The sequence below is a fragment of the Octopus bimaculoides genome, chromosome 1, assembly GCF_046866305.1.
Source record: "Octopus bimaculoides isolate indiv1 chromosome 1, ASM4686630v1, whole genome shotgun sequence".
NCBI classification, from domain to species: domain Eukaryota; kingdom Metazoa; phylum Mollusca; class Cephalopoda; order Octopoda; family Octopodidae; genus Octopus; species Octopus bimaculoides.
The window spans coordinates 146,445,724-146,458,223 of NC_142928.1; the positions used below are offsets into that span (position 1 = coordinate 146,445,724).

Consider the following 12,500-nt stretch of genomic DNA (forward strand, 5'->3'; position numbering starts at 1 on the left):
GCTAGTTGCAGTTTCTAGCAAGTCAAGTGGCAGCGTTGAGGTGTTTAGTACTTTGCAAGTGATTGGAGGAAAATAGAGTTAAAAGCTTTTCTCATGTTGATAGTAGTTAAGATAGTGCATGCTCTTTGTTGATGTACCCATCATGTATATTTAGGGTAAACTTTGTAAGTGACATTGTGATGAGGTGAATCTTCGCGAGTTTAAAAAAAGAATGTCTTAAGTTGTAGTATGTTTCCGCCTTCCTGTCGTATTTATAGGGACTATATTGTGGTTGCTACATCGTTTGGGTTTTAAGTTGTCATAAGTTTTACCAGTTCGATATTCTAGGGATTTGACAGTGTTAATATGAGTAAGGTTGAGGATAATTTCAATAGTGTTAATTGCTGACAACGTTGGGTTTACTATGTTCGTTTCAGCGACATTTATTATAGACGAATCTCAATTAGAGTTAATTCATTGTAATTGAAAATATATGAAGGAGTATGCAACAGTGCATTTATTAAAAAGAAAGAAATATCAGTAAATTAATTTGCCAATGCTTATTGCTTTTATTAGAATGTAACTGTTCCAACTTTCTCTGATTTGATATTTCTAAGATTTAATATCAAACTATCCATAAGAAATATTAAAATTTCTGTACCCTTGGCTCTCTGTAATTATAATATGAAAAGAAAAATGATTTCTTTATCTTCTACAGTACATCTGTAATAGTTATCTCAAGGCCTGAAATGGAAAAAAATAAGGTGTTTAGGATTGGCTTAGAATGTAGGAACACTACATTTACATGACAAGTCAATGAAATGAGATCACATATTTCATAAATCTTATTGCAGATATATAGATTATTAAAAACGACTTTGCTGTAAACATAAGTATCAAATGAGATTATGAATAATGTTATTGATCTGAGAGTGCTGACGGCTTATTATAGAAACAGTCTTACACTTTCACCAATGAAAATATTCCTCACAGCAAGTCCACATTGAACGCTTATTGAAAAGTTTCTCTAATACAAGACAGTTCTTGAGATCTAAAAATGTAACTGAGCATATTTAGCATAAAACAGTATCGATTATATTTTCTGCCATCAATTCTTAGTGAGAGACACTTCCTTTCCATTGATAATGCCATAGAAAAATATCATGAACGACTCATCCTCCGATTCTGAAGATTCGTGGCAATGCAACATAAAATACTACATAACGTTATAGAATATTAATAATGGTGTTGTTATCTGTTCTTGTGTAACGACATAACTAAACATCGCATGCAAGAATTTTTTTTCCAGCTGCGTTCACTCTGTTTTTGACAACATTCTTATATTAAATCTGAAACATACAACGACTTTTGACAAGAATGTACGAATGGTAATGATATCTACAAATAAAAAAAAAAGAAGAAAATGATATCCGTCGAAAGAATCGTAATGTATTATGTAGTATAGTATTACAATTTAATTCATTCCAGTAAGAAATACATAAAAATATATTTTTGATCGGTATATAATTTCCTTCATAATTTGAATATAACCTGAAGGGGCAAGAGCTTCAGGTTTCAAATATTCTCAATAGAATATAAAAGACAATAATATATACCGCAAGACAATGTTATGTTTAACAACTGAAGCAGGATTCAGCTAACTTTAATTAACATTTTCTCTTTCTATTTTTTGATAAAATATGCTATGTGAAAAGGATTTATTTATCAAATTTTCGATATTCTACTTACTGATTTCATAGCCTATTGAATATAACTTCCAAAAAATGATGCCCTGCTGATAAAATCCATAAATGACCTATTAATGTTACCTAGGACGTATTAAACAAACACACAGCGCCTAATTGCTTACAAAGGATATATATGTATGAGTTAGCAGAAACGAGTAATTTAGTTTTAGAAAAGAGCGAAAGCAACAACAACAGCTACTACTACTACTACTACTACTACTACTACTACTACTACTACTACTACTAATAATAATAATAATAATAATAATAATAATAATAATAATAATAATAATAATAATAATAACAATAACAATAATAATAATAATAATAATAATAATCCTTTCTACTGGTAGCATAAAGCTGCAACTCTTGGGGAAGGTATCAAGTTGATTACATCGACTCCACTGCGTAACTGGTACTTGTTTAATCGACCCCGAAGGATGAAAGGCAAAGTCGACCTCGGCGGAATTTGAACTCAGAACGTAAAGATGGACGAAATACCGCTAAGCATTTCGTACAGCGAGCTAAATATTCTGGCAGCTCACCGCCTTTATAATAATAATAATAATAATAATAATAATAATAATAATAATAATAATAATAAGAAGAAGAAGAAGAAGAAGAAGAAGAAGAAGAAGAAGAAGAAGAAGAAGAAGAAGAAGAAGAAGAAGAAGAAGAAGAAGAATCCTTTCGACAATTGGCACAACGCCTGAAAGTTTGGGGGAGGAGTTAGTGCTTTTATCGACTCCAAAAGGATAGAAGGCTAGGTCGACTTCTGCAGACCTTGAACTTAGAACGTAAGGATGGACGAAATGCTGCGAATCATTTTGTTCCGCCTGCTCATGATTCTGCCAGTTCACCGCCTTAGTAATAATAGTAATTCCGAGGAGGGATGAAATCGATTACTTCGACCCCAATGTTCATCTGGTACTTATTTTATCGACCCTAAAAGGACGAAAAGCAAAGTTGACCTCGGCGAAATTTGAACACAGAACGTAAGATGAACGAAATGCCAATATTTCATTTATCTAATATTAATGAACCAGTAATAACTGATTTTAGTGAACAATGTATAATTAAATGTATTAGGCATTATATAAACAGTCTTAGACATGACACAACCGGTTTAATTGAACTAGAAATATGTTGATATTTTACTGCAGTTTGAATTATTAATTTCATTATATATTGGCTATCTAATTTTTATTGTAATGGCTTATACTGGAGTTAACTAATTTTACTGTTATGAGATAAATAATTTCAAGGAAAATAGGAAAGCTACTCAGTTTCCAAATAATGTTATTTAAGTCTTAAATATTGTAATATCATAAATTAATATTTTGTCTAAGGAATTCTTTACATCTCAGAGCTCTTTACATGAGTTCTTATTGACTGTTCTTTAATTCACTTATATTCTACAATTATGTTAGGTAAACATTTTACTATAGCATTTATTCATTTAGTACTTGCCTTTGGTGTTATTGAAATAGAAATATCTTTCTTGTAGCTCTGGATAAACTATTAGCAAAACCAGTCACATTGTAATTGAATTTTCATATCCATTTATTTTGAACGACGAGAAATACCTTTTCCGTGTGTAATAGTAACCTATCATATGCAGAACTGAATTAATTCCGGTTAAATATGATTAATAATTTCCGTTTCAAAAATTAACACCCATCATTGAGTCACTTTCTTCGGAAATATGGTAATTGTGGAAGATTCACATAAAGAATATAGAATGAAATTTTAGTAACAGACCGTCGTAAGCGCCACAACTTAAAAACCGAGAAAAAAGCAGTCAAACTTTCGCGACTTTCAGAATGCGATATCTCGGCAAGGAATGGAGTTAGGAAGTTGGTTTTGATCTTAAAATGACCGTGAAGACCTCCTCTAAACATTCCACCTATGTAAAATTATATTTTTATGTATGCATCTGAAAGATGAAACAATGACTGCGTCTTTCTCATTTTGTAAAATTTATTGGTACTACGAAACGGTGTATCGTATTGCGCATTTTAACCATAATACCTAAAAGAAAACATACAGAGACCATCCAAAGGTATTGCATGTATTTTAATATACCAAGTTAAGTATCATTAAGAGGCAAGTAAGACAAGATAGTAAGATGATAGCCCATTATCGTTACAATGGTAACGAAGAATATTAGAAACTGAGCCATAACACCTCGATATACGATACAGGGACCATACCAAAGTTATTGATCGAGTATGTGTGCTTACGACGGTGTTACTAAGCTCTCTGGTCCGAGTTTGGGTGAGCAAGCGTCGTGTCAATAGCGTCGGGGTACCTTATTGCAAGCCTCACCGGTTCTTCCTCCCAACATTTTCGGATCCTAGGCGTAGAGACAAAGAAAATGATAAAGTAACCGCGAAAGTGGTCGGGTTGGCGCTTACGACACTCTGTTACTAAACGCCTCAATTGATAAATTCTTTCATTTTGCTGCCAGGGTGCATTTACACATACATTCAACTTCTACAAGGAAGATATAAAAATGTGTGAGGGAAGGCAATATATTAAATCATGCTGAAGATTTTTAAATTACACAAAATAGCACAAATTAACTAGAAGATTATCTAAAACACAAACACTCCAATTATTTTTCAAATGTGTCTCGATTTTTTTTTTTTTTTTTTTACTTATTTTCATCTCACCAACAAGACTTCTAGTTTCTTTCATCATTTCTATGAGGAAAGTATTTGAACAACACGCAACTGAAAAACGTGTCCTGAGAAATGGAGAAATGGCTATACCACATGCTACTTACTTGCAATAGACTTCTTTTTGTTTTTGTTTTTTTTTTTTGCTACCTCTTGTACTTATTCCGAAAGTCTGCAATCCCATCTTGTTGCCCAAGTCTTATCAACCACACTCCAAGCTGAACCTGATGATGCGAACGATGGTACAGTAACCTCCTGCACTCAATCTTGATGGTAGTGCTTTTGCTGCAATTCACTATACTCTATCTTTTCTGCCCTTCCTTTTCCTCTCTCTATCTCCCTATCTCTCTTTCTCTCTCTCTCTCGCACTCTGATTTTACCTTATAGGAGCGAAAATCCTTCAAGGAACGCTAAAACAAGTATAGCAGCCAGGGACAGCCAGTCGTATTCCTTTTATTCTGCACCCATAATAGAGTATCTCAACGCCAAAGCCAGTAGTTTTCGGACTCTCTCTAGGTATGATTTAATCTTGAAACCTCCCGACCCTATGCCATTTCTCGTATCCTCTTCCTTCACAGTTTTCTATCATTACGTTGCAAATTTACAAATGTGGCAAAGCGTGAAGGACTAATATCAACACTAATGCCCTTGATTTCAAGGTTTATTTTGCGCTGGCCTGTGTATAGGCTGGCGTGAGTAGCATAAGATTTGCTTATCACTCGGCATCAGCACCGATTATATATTTTCCTGCACCCTGCGCTGATCCATGATTTTTCATCTTAGCCACTGTTGTACAAATTCTTCAGATAAGCAAATACATGTTTTATGAGACAGAACTTTCAGTTTTATCATAACGATTATACTTGCTTTTATGCTGGAATTTGTCTATGTCAGCAATTTTTTGGAGGAGGTAAAAATGCATGTAAAACTGCTCGTAAAGCTACTAACGTCTACGCTTGAGTGTGCGTGAAGTGGTCTGTGTGTGCGCATGTGTATGTGTGGAGTGGCCTGTGTGTGTGCACGTGTGTGTTTGTGTGTGGAGTGGTCTGTGTGTGAATGTGTGTGTGTGTGTGTGTATGAGTCTTTGTGTGTAAGTGTTTTTTGTTGTAGCTGTTAATTCTTTTGCTTACCTCTTCGCTCTCAATGTTTAATTTTATATTATCGTTATTTGTTAGAAAATTATTATTTCACTGCCTGTGTCACTTCAGTGTTGTAAACCGTTCTGTTTGTTTCTTTTGATATGTATATATGCGCCAATATTTTGTGTCTTTAGAAATGTTTGATCGTGGACATATTTGTTTATCTTCATGCTACCATCAATGTGTTGAATAACTCTTTCGGCAACCCAATATAAACAACATATGCTGCATTATAGCTCCACAAAACCAACGGGATTCAACAATGTCTCTTTTTGTCTAAACAGCGCAGTAAAATATAATACCAAACTTTTCATTTCGCTGCAATATTTCTGCGTGATACGATACATAAAAAGTTATACAATCTATGTGTCGTCTCGATTTCAAAGAGAGAAGTTAAAAGCTTGTTTTCAATTTTTCATTTCTTTTGAGGAAAATGATAACTAAAATATAACCCGGATCAGAATTAAACATAATTTGTCATGACAAAATAGCAGCTATAACATCAATAAAACTTTCTAATATTGGAACAGGGACAAATATTTGAAGGAAAGGGACTTGTCGATTGCATCAACTTCACTTGGTATAATTTCATCAACCCCGAAAGGATGAAAGACAAAGTCGACCTCGGAGGAATTTGAACTCAGAACGTAAAATGGAAGAAATGGCGTTAGGTAGTTTGTCCTGCGTACTGACGATTCTGCTAGTTCACTAGATTAACGAAAATAATAATAATCCATCCTACTATAGCCATAAGGTGATGGTGGCAAGTCGATTGCTTTGACCCTAGTGCTCATCTGGTGTCTATTTTATCGACCTCGAAGAATGAAGGGGAAAATCAGAGTGTAAAGCCAGAAGAAATGTTACTAAATAGTTTACCCTGCATTAAGATGGTGGATCACATCGACCCTAACAACTAGTTTGGTACTTTGTTTTATCGACCTCGGAGTGATGGATGATAAAGTTGACTACGGCGGAATTTGATCTCAGAAAGTTGAGTCAGAAAAATTATAGTAAGGTATTTTGTCCGGCGCCGGAATGATTTTGTCACTTCGCTGTCGACGTTATAATTGTAATATTGTTTCAAATTTTGGCACACGCCCCGCAGTGTTAGAGGTAGGGTAAAATTGGTTATATCGATCCAAGTATTTGACTACTACTTCATTTTATCGACTCCGAAGGGTAGAACATCGGCTGGATTTAATCTCAGAATCTAGAACCGAAATATATATCGCTATGCATTTTTACTGACGTGTTAATGATTCTGCCAGCTCTCGGACTTAATAATTATATTTCTCTCTAATTTTGGCAGAAGGCCAGCAAGTTTAAAGAAGTCGGTAAGTCAATTAGATTGACCCCCAGTACTTATTTAATCGAAACCGAAAAGATATAAGAGAAAGTCAACCTCTACAGAATTTGAACTCAGAACGTAAAAGGCTGGAAGAAATGCCGTTAAAAAACTTTGTCAGACATGCCAGCTAACTGCTTTAATAATCCTTTCTACTGTAGGCACAAGGCCTGAAAATTTTTTTTTTGGGGGGGGGAGGGGACAGTCGATTACATCGATCCCAGTACTCAACCAGTACTTAATTTATCGACCCTGAAAGGATGAATGGTAAAGTCGGCTTCAGTGGAATTTGAACTCAGAACGTAGCGTCGGGCGAAATACCGTTATGTATTTTGCCCGGCGAGTTAACGATTCTGATTTCTTTAATTAGGCACAAGGCCTCAATAGAGAAAGGACAAAACAAAAACAGACAAAACAATATATTGGGGTACATAGAAACACATATCGGATGAATTATGGATATAATGAAAATGAGAATGAAATGACTTACCTACTCGCAAAGCAGGTAGCTCCATTTTACTGTTTATGTATCACATATTAACATTACAGTTCATTATTCTTATTTCGCATCTTTTTATGTTTTAAACGTCATTATTTTGAAAATTTAAACATTTCACTTACTTTCATTGTAAATAATGTATTATATCTTCACTGATGGCATCTCGTCGTATCGAACCTGTAACGGCGATATTTCAAATGTTTCACCAAATAGTTCCTTTAACCTTTCACATCTGTCTCTCTCAAGCAAGACCGCCCTGTCGTCCTCGGTACATTCCCTCCCTGATAACTTGAATCTGATTACGTTTTTCATTTTTGTAATCTTTCTCTCGATCTCTACACTCTTTTTATAGTTTATCATCGTCCGAATGTGTTTTCCTTTTCGTACCCACTCCTGTTTTCCATCGTTATTCTCTTCTGATGTTCCTGGTATTTGTGTCTCATCCTTCTCTGTATCGCTCTTACTCTTTGTTGTGGCTATCTCTCTTCTCTCTTCCTTTCCTTTCTGCGCATTTCTTTCCTCCGTAATTTTCTTCTTTTTTTTTTTGTATCTCTGGTCTTTCGCATTGATTCTCCTCTATATTTCCTTTTCTCTTTTTCTGTGGAATTTTGGATGAGGAATTAACGTTTTCTACTTTTCTTCTTTCTTTTTCCAACTGTACACTTTTCTCCTACATTTTCTATCTTTTCACTTACTTGCATTTGTACCTCGGCTCTTTGTTCCTCTTCCTCTTCCTCTTCCTGCTTCTCTTGTCCTACTTCCTTTTCTTGTTACTGGAGGACACCTTGCTTACATGTGTCCCCTTACTCCACAAAAAAATCAACATACCGGCGGTCTTCCTTCCACCACTATCCTCAGCCTTCCTTCCTTCGCCAGTGTCAGTTCCTCCGCAATTTTGTGGAGGTCTGGCAGGCTAATATGGACCAAAACCTCCAGTCCATACCCCCATTAGTTCACCTCCACGGTACTTGAAATATCTATCATCTCAGTGTTCTCCTCTGTACTGAAGAAGATGGTCGCCACCAGCCATACCTCATCAATTTCCGGGGGAACTCCACCCACTCCTACTCTGGCCGCACGCTTGCCACTGCAAGTCGGCAGCAGCGCCCATTTCGGCGATCTCAAAGGCACAGTGGAGTATTTCCTCGCTTCTTCTTCACCATATTTTGCTTCTCTGGTGCAGAACGTCACCACGCTCCTAATATCTCGGAGGAACCTCTCGACCACCCCCACCGCAGCCACTTCCAATGTCATGTACACAAGTGCCACACTCTCAGTTGCCTCCACCACCTACTTCGGGGGGCGCCAACCTCAGGCCGTCTCCCCGCTTCCCAACAAATCGTTGTACTCTCCGAAGTCCCCCCCCCCTATAATTCAATCTTTGCGACTTGCAGTCCCTCCGCCGACAGGTCCTTGCCAGTTACTGCAGCACAACTGCCCACTTGCGCTGGTGCACTTTCCATACTATTCCCCACCTTTCCCATAAATGGGGAAGAAAACCAAAAAACAGCAACAACAAGTTCAACAGACAACAACAATCCAACAATTCAACAAACAACAGCTAAGCAAAAACGGCCCTCACAAGGAGAGCACACACCTCAAGCTCACCAACTCAAACAAAACACCAACGACGGCGTACTAACGATTCTGCCAGCTCACCGCGTTTAACTGCTTTAATAATAACAACAATCCTTCCTGCTATTGTCAAAAGGCCTGAAATTTGAGGGCAGAGGGTAGAGGGCTTGTCGATTACATCGAACCCAATGAATGGCTGGTACTTAATTATCGACCCCGAAAAGAGGCAAAGTCGACTCTCAGCAGCATTTGAACTCAAAGCGTGAAATGGAACAAAACGCTGCTAAACATTTTGTCCGACGTAGTAACCATCTTGTTAAAACGTTGCCTCAGTATAATAACAGCAGCAACAGCAACATCAAGAATAATAATAATAATAATGACCATGATGATGATGATAGCGATGATGATAGCGATGATGGTGGTGACGATGCTGATGATGATGATCATGCTGATGATCAAGATCATGATGATAAAATAACTGTTGAAATTACTGGCGTGTCTAATGCCTAAAATATTTTAATGTTACTGGTCTTTCCATTCTGTAATCGGCCTTATTAGATAAAAGTCTTTTCAGTGTTCATTTTAACAGCGATGAAATACAAGGTTTGAGAAAATGTTCAACTTTTAACCAAACAACATTTGTTTTGTTTAATGGTAAAAAAAGAAAGAAAAGAAACAATGATACAAATAAATGGAAACTTGCCTGCGTCTCTTTGAATGTCTTAGTTGTTTGATCGTATGAATTGCGTATAAGTTATAAGTAGCTGTGTATTTTACAGACACATGTAGGCTTAACGTAACCCCCAGGAAGAATTGTCGGCATGCATTGCCTGCCTGATACATACACACACACACACACACACACACACACATACATATATATATATATATATATATATATATATATATATATATATATATATATATATGTATGTATATGTATTTGTTAGGCATTGGACTATGGCCATGCTGTAGCCCCACCTTGAACGTTTTAGCCAAACAAACAACTCCACTACTATATTTTTGTCTGCTACTGATTTCATCGGTTTCTTTAGCTGAGCCGATAAGTGACATAAACAAACCAACATGGGTTGAAGAGCAGTGGGGTGACACACAAGCACACATCCACATATATTATACAGGTATGTGTATATGACAGGCTTCAACACAGTTTCCGTCTACCAATTTCACAAGGCGTTTGTCGTCTCGGGTCTACAGTAGACGACACTTGCTCAAAGCATCGCGCAGTGGGACTGAACAAGAAACCACGTGTTACAAAGCGAGTTTCTTAGCCACACACACACATGCTGAACACTGGGGTCGATGTAATTAACTTCCTTATTCCTCAAAATTGGTGGCCTTTAGCCTATAGTAGAAAGGATAGTCTCTTGTCGCCTTGAACGTATTGGACCTGGTATAGTTGCAGCACCTAAGTTTAGTGTTATGTACATGTGTATATCATGGAGAATTTGTTACATAATTGTATATATTTTGTTTTTTATCCAATAATCCCCAAGGCACCTATTATTATGGGGATTATTTGCTTTTTGGTTCCACTGGCTCTGGTTATCTCTATTTCCAGATCGCTTTATTTGTATAGTTTCTTCATTTCTGTTGGATATATATTATCCTTTGTTCGAAATGATGCATCGATTATACAATATCTCTTTAGCTGACAGCCATTGACAAACATTTCTGGAGAATATGTTTTAATCTTCCTGTCCATACGAATTGACATGTTCTAGAATTTGGTCAATTGCATTTCAATGAGTGCTTTTGTGGCGTATTTTCAGATGCTAGTATAACATTCTCTGTTATTTTTATTATTGATGTTAGTATTTATTAGTGGAATATTATATTATAGATTTATTATTATTATTATTATTATTATTATTATTATTATTATTATTATTATTATTATTATTATTATTATTATTATTATTATCATCATCATCACCATCATATACACTAAACAGATTAGACTGTTGCAAAAGAAAAGAATCCTAACATCGGGCTACAGCAAGTAGCCTTAGATGCCAAGAACGCTCCTATGTATCCTAGCTGTCCCTAATAACACTGTTTTCTGGAACTGTACTAAACTGGGTTTTATGCCTATTCCCTCTATCCATCTGTTCATACCTTTAGGGATAGTTCCAAATGCACCTATAACTACTGGGATACATTTTACCTGCACTTTTCATAGTTTTTGTAATTTAATTGTTAAGTCCTGGTAATTTGCTATTTTTTTTTTCTATACCTCTCATATTAATGTTTTCATCATTTGGAACTGTAATGTCAATTATCTGTCTCTTTGTCTACTACTACCAAATCAAGTCTTCTAGCTTCTATTATTCTGTCTGTCTGGTATTATTATTATTATTATTATTATTATTATTATTATCATCATCATCATCATCATCATCATCATCATCATCATCATCATCATCATCATCATCATCATCATCATCATCATCATCATCATCATTATTATTATTTTTATTATTGTTGGGCACTCTTTTCCAATTTCCTTTATATTCCTCTCGATGCCTTCTGAACTATTCCCAAGGACCCAACAATAATTGGTACTATTATAACCTTCTTTATCTTCTATACCGGGACTCTGTCGTACTTAAGAGGGTTGCATCTATCTATCTTTTCGCCTTCCGTCTTGACTATTCGTAGATCAAAGGGGTATGCAACGTCAACTATATAGCATATGTGGTGCACCTTGTCCACCATCACTAGTTCCGGTCTGTTATGCTCTAGCACCTGATCTCTTTGGATTGGGAAACCCGAGAAGATTTTGCTAGTCTCTGACTCTGTCACTCTCTGCGGTTTGTGCTCATACCACGTCTTGCATCTCTCTCGCCCCCACTTTTCGTGCAGTTCTCAATGTAGCACTTTCACTACCTGGTCGTGTCGCCACAACTTGTAGTAGTATTGGGCAAGTCTAGGGCATTCGTTCGTGATATGGGCAATAGTTTTATCCACCCTATTTCAGATACGTCACAGCGTAGGCACTTGCTCATTCCTCAGGATGACCCTCCAGTTCGTGGTCAGAGCTTGGTCCTGCGCTGCCAGTATAGTGCTCTCGGTCTTGTTTTCTAGGGTTCCTTTCATCAGGCAATCCCACCTATTTTTTTCCAGCAACTTCTGTTGTGGTTACATGGAATTGATTGTGGAGTTCCTTCTTGAGTAAGTCTTCTTTATGTCCTTTTCGTACTTCTTCCTTTGTTTTCCCAATTTTTATCTGCTCTCAATACTCTTGCGTTCTTAACTGTCACTAGTAAGGTTTCCTTACTTTGGGCTAGGTACCTCATTAAGCTCTCGAGTTCGATACACACTTATCAGTCCCCTTCCTCCATTTGCTCTCTTCATGTATAGTTGATCAGTGTCTGTACGTGGATGATGGGCTCCATGCATTGTTAGGAGCTTTCTTGACTTCCTGTTCATTTCCTTTAGCTCTTCCTCTGTCCACTTCAGGATTCCAGCACCCTACCGAACTACTGCGACTGTGCGCGAGTTTATTGC

The 12,500-nt window shown here is 36.6% G+C and overlaps 1 protein-coding gene across 11 annotated transcripts in view; it reads left to right on the forward strand.

The window, feature by feature from the left end:
- The window catches only part of LOC106868068 (parathyroid hormone 2 receptor), a 729,233-nt gene that overhangs the window by 156,344 nt on the left and 560,389 nt on the right, over nucleotides 1–12,500 (forward strand). The window lies entirely within an intron of this gene.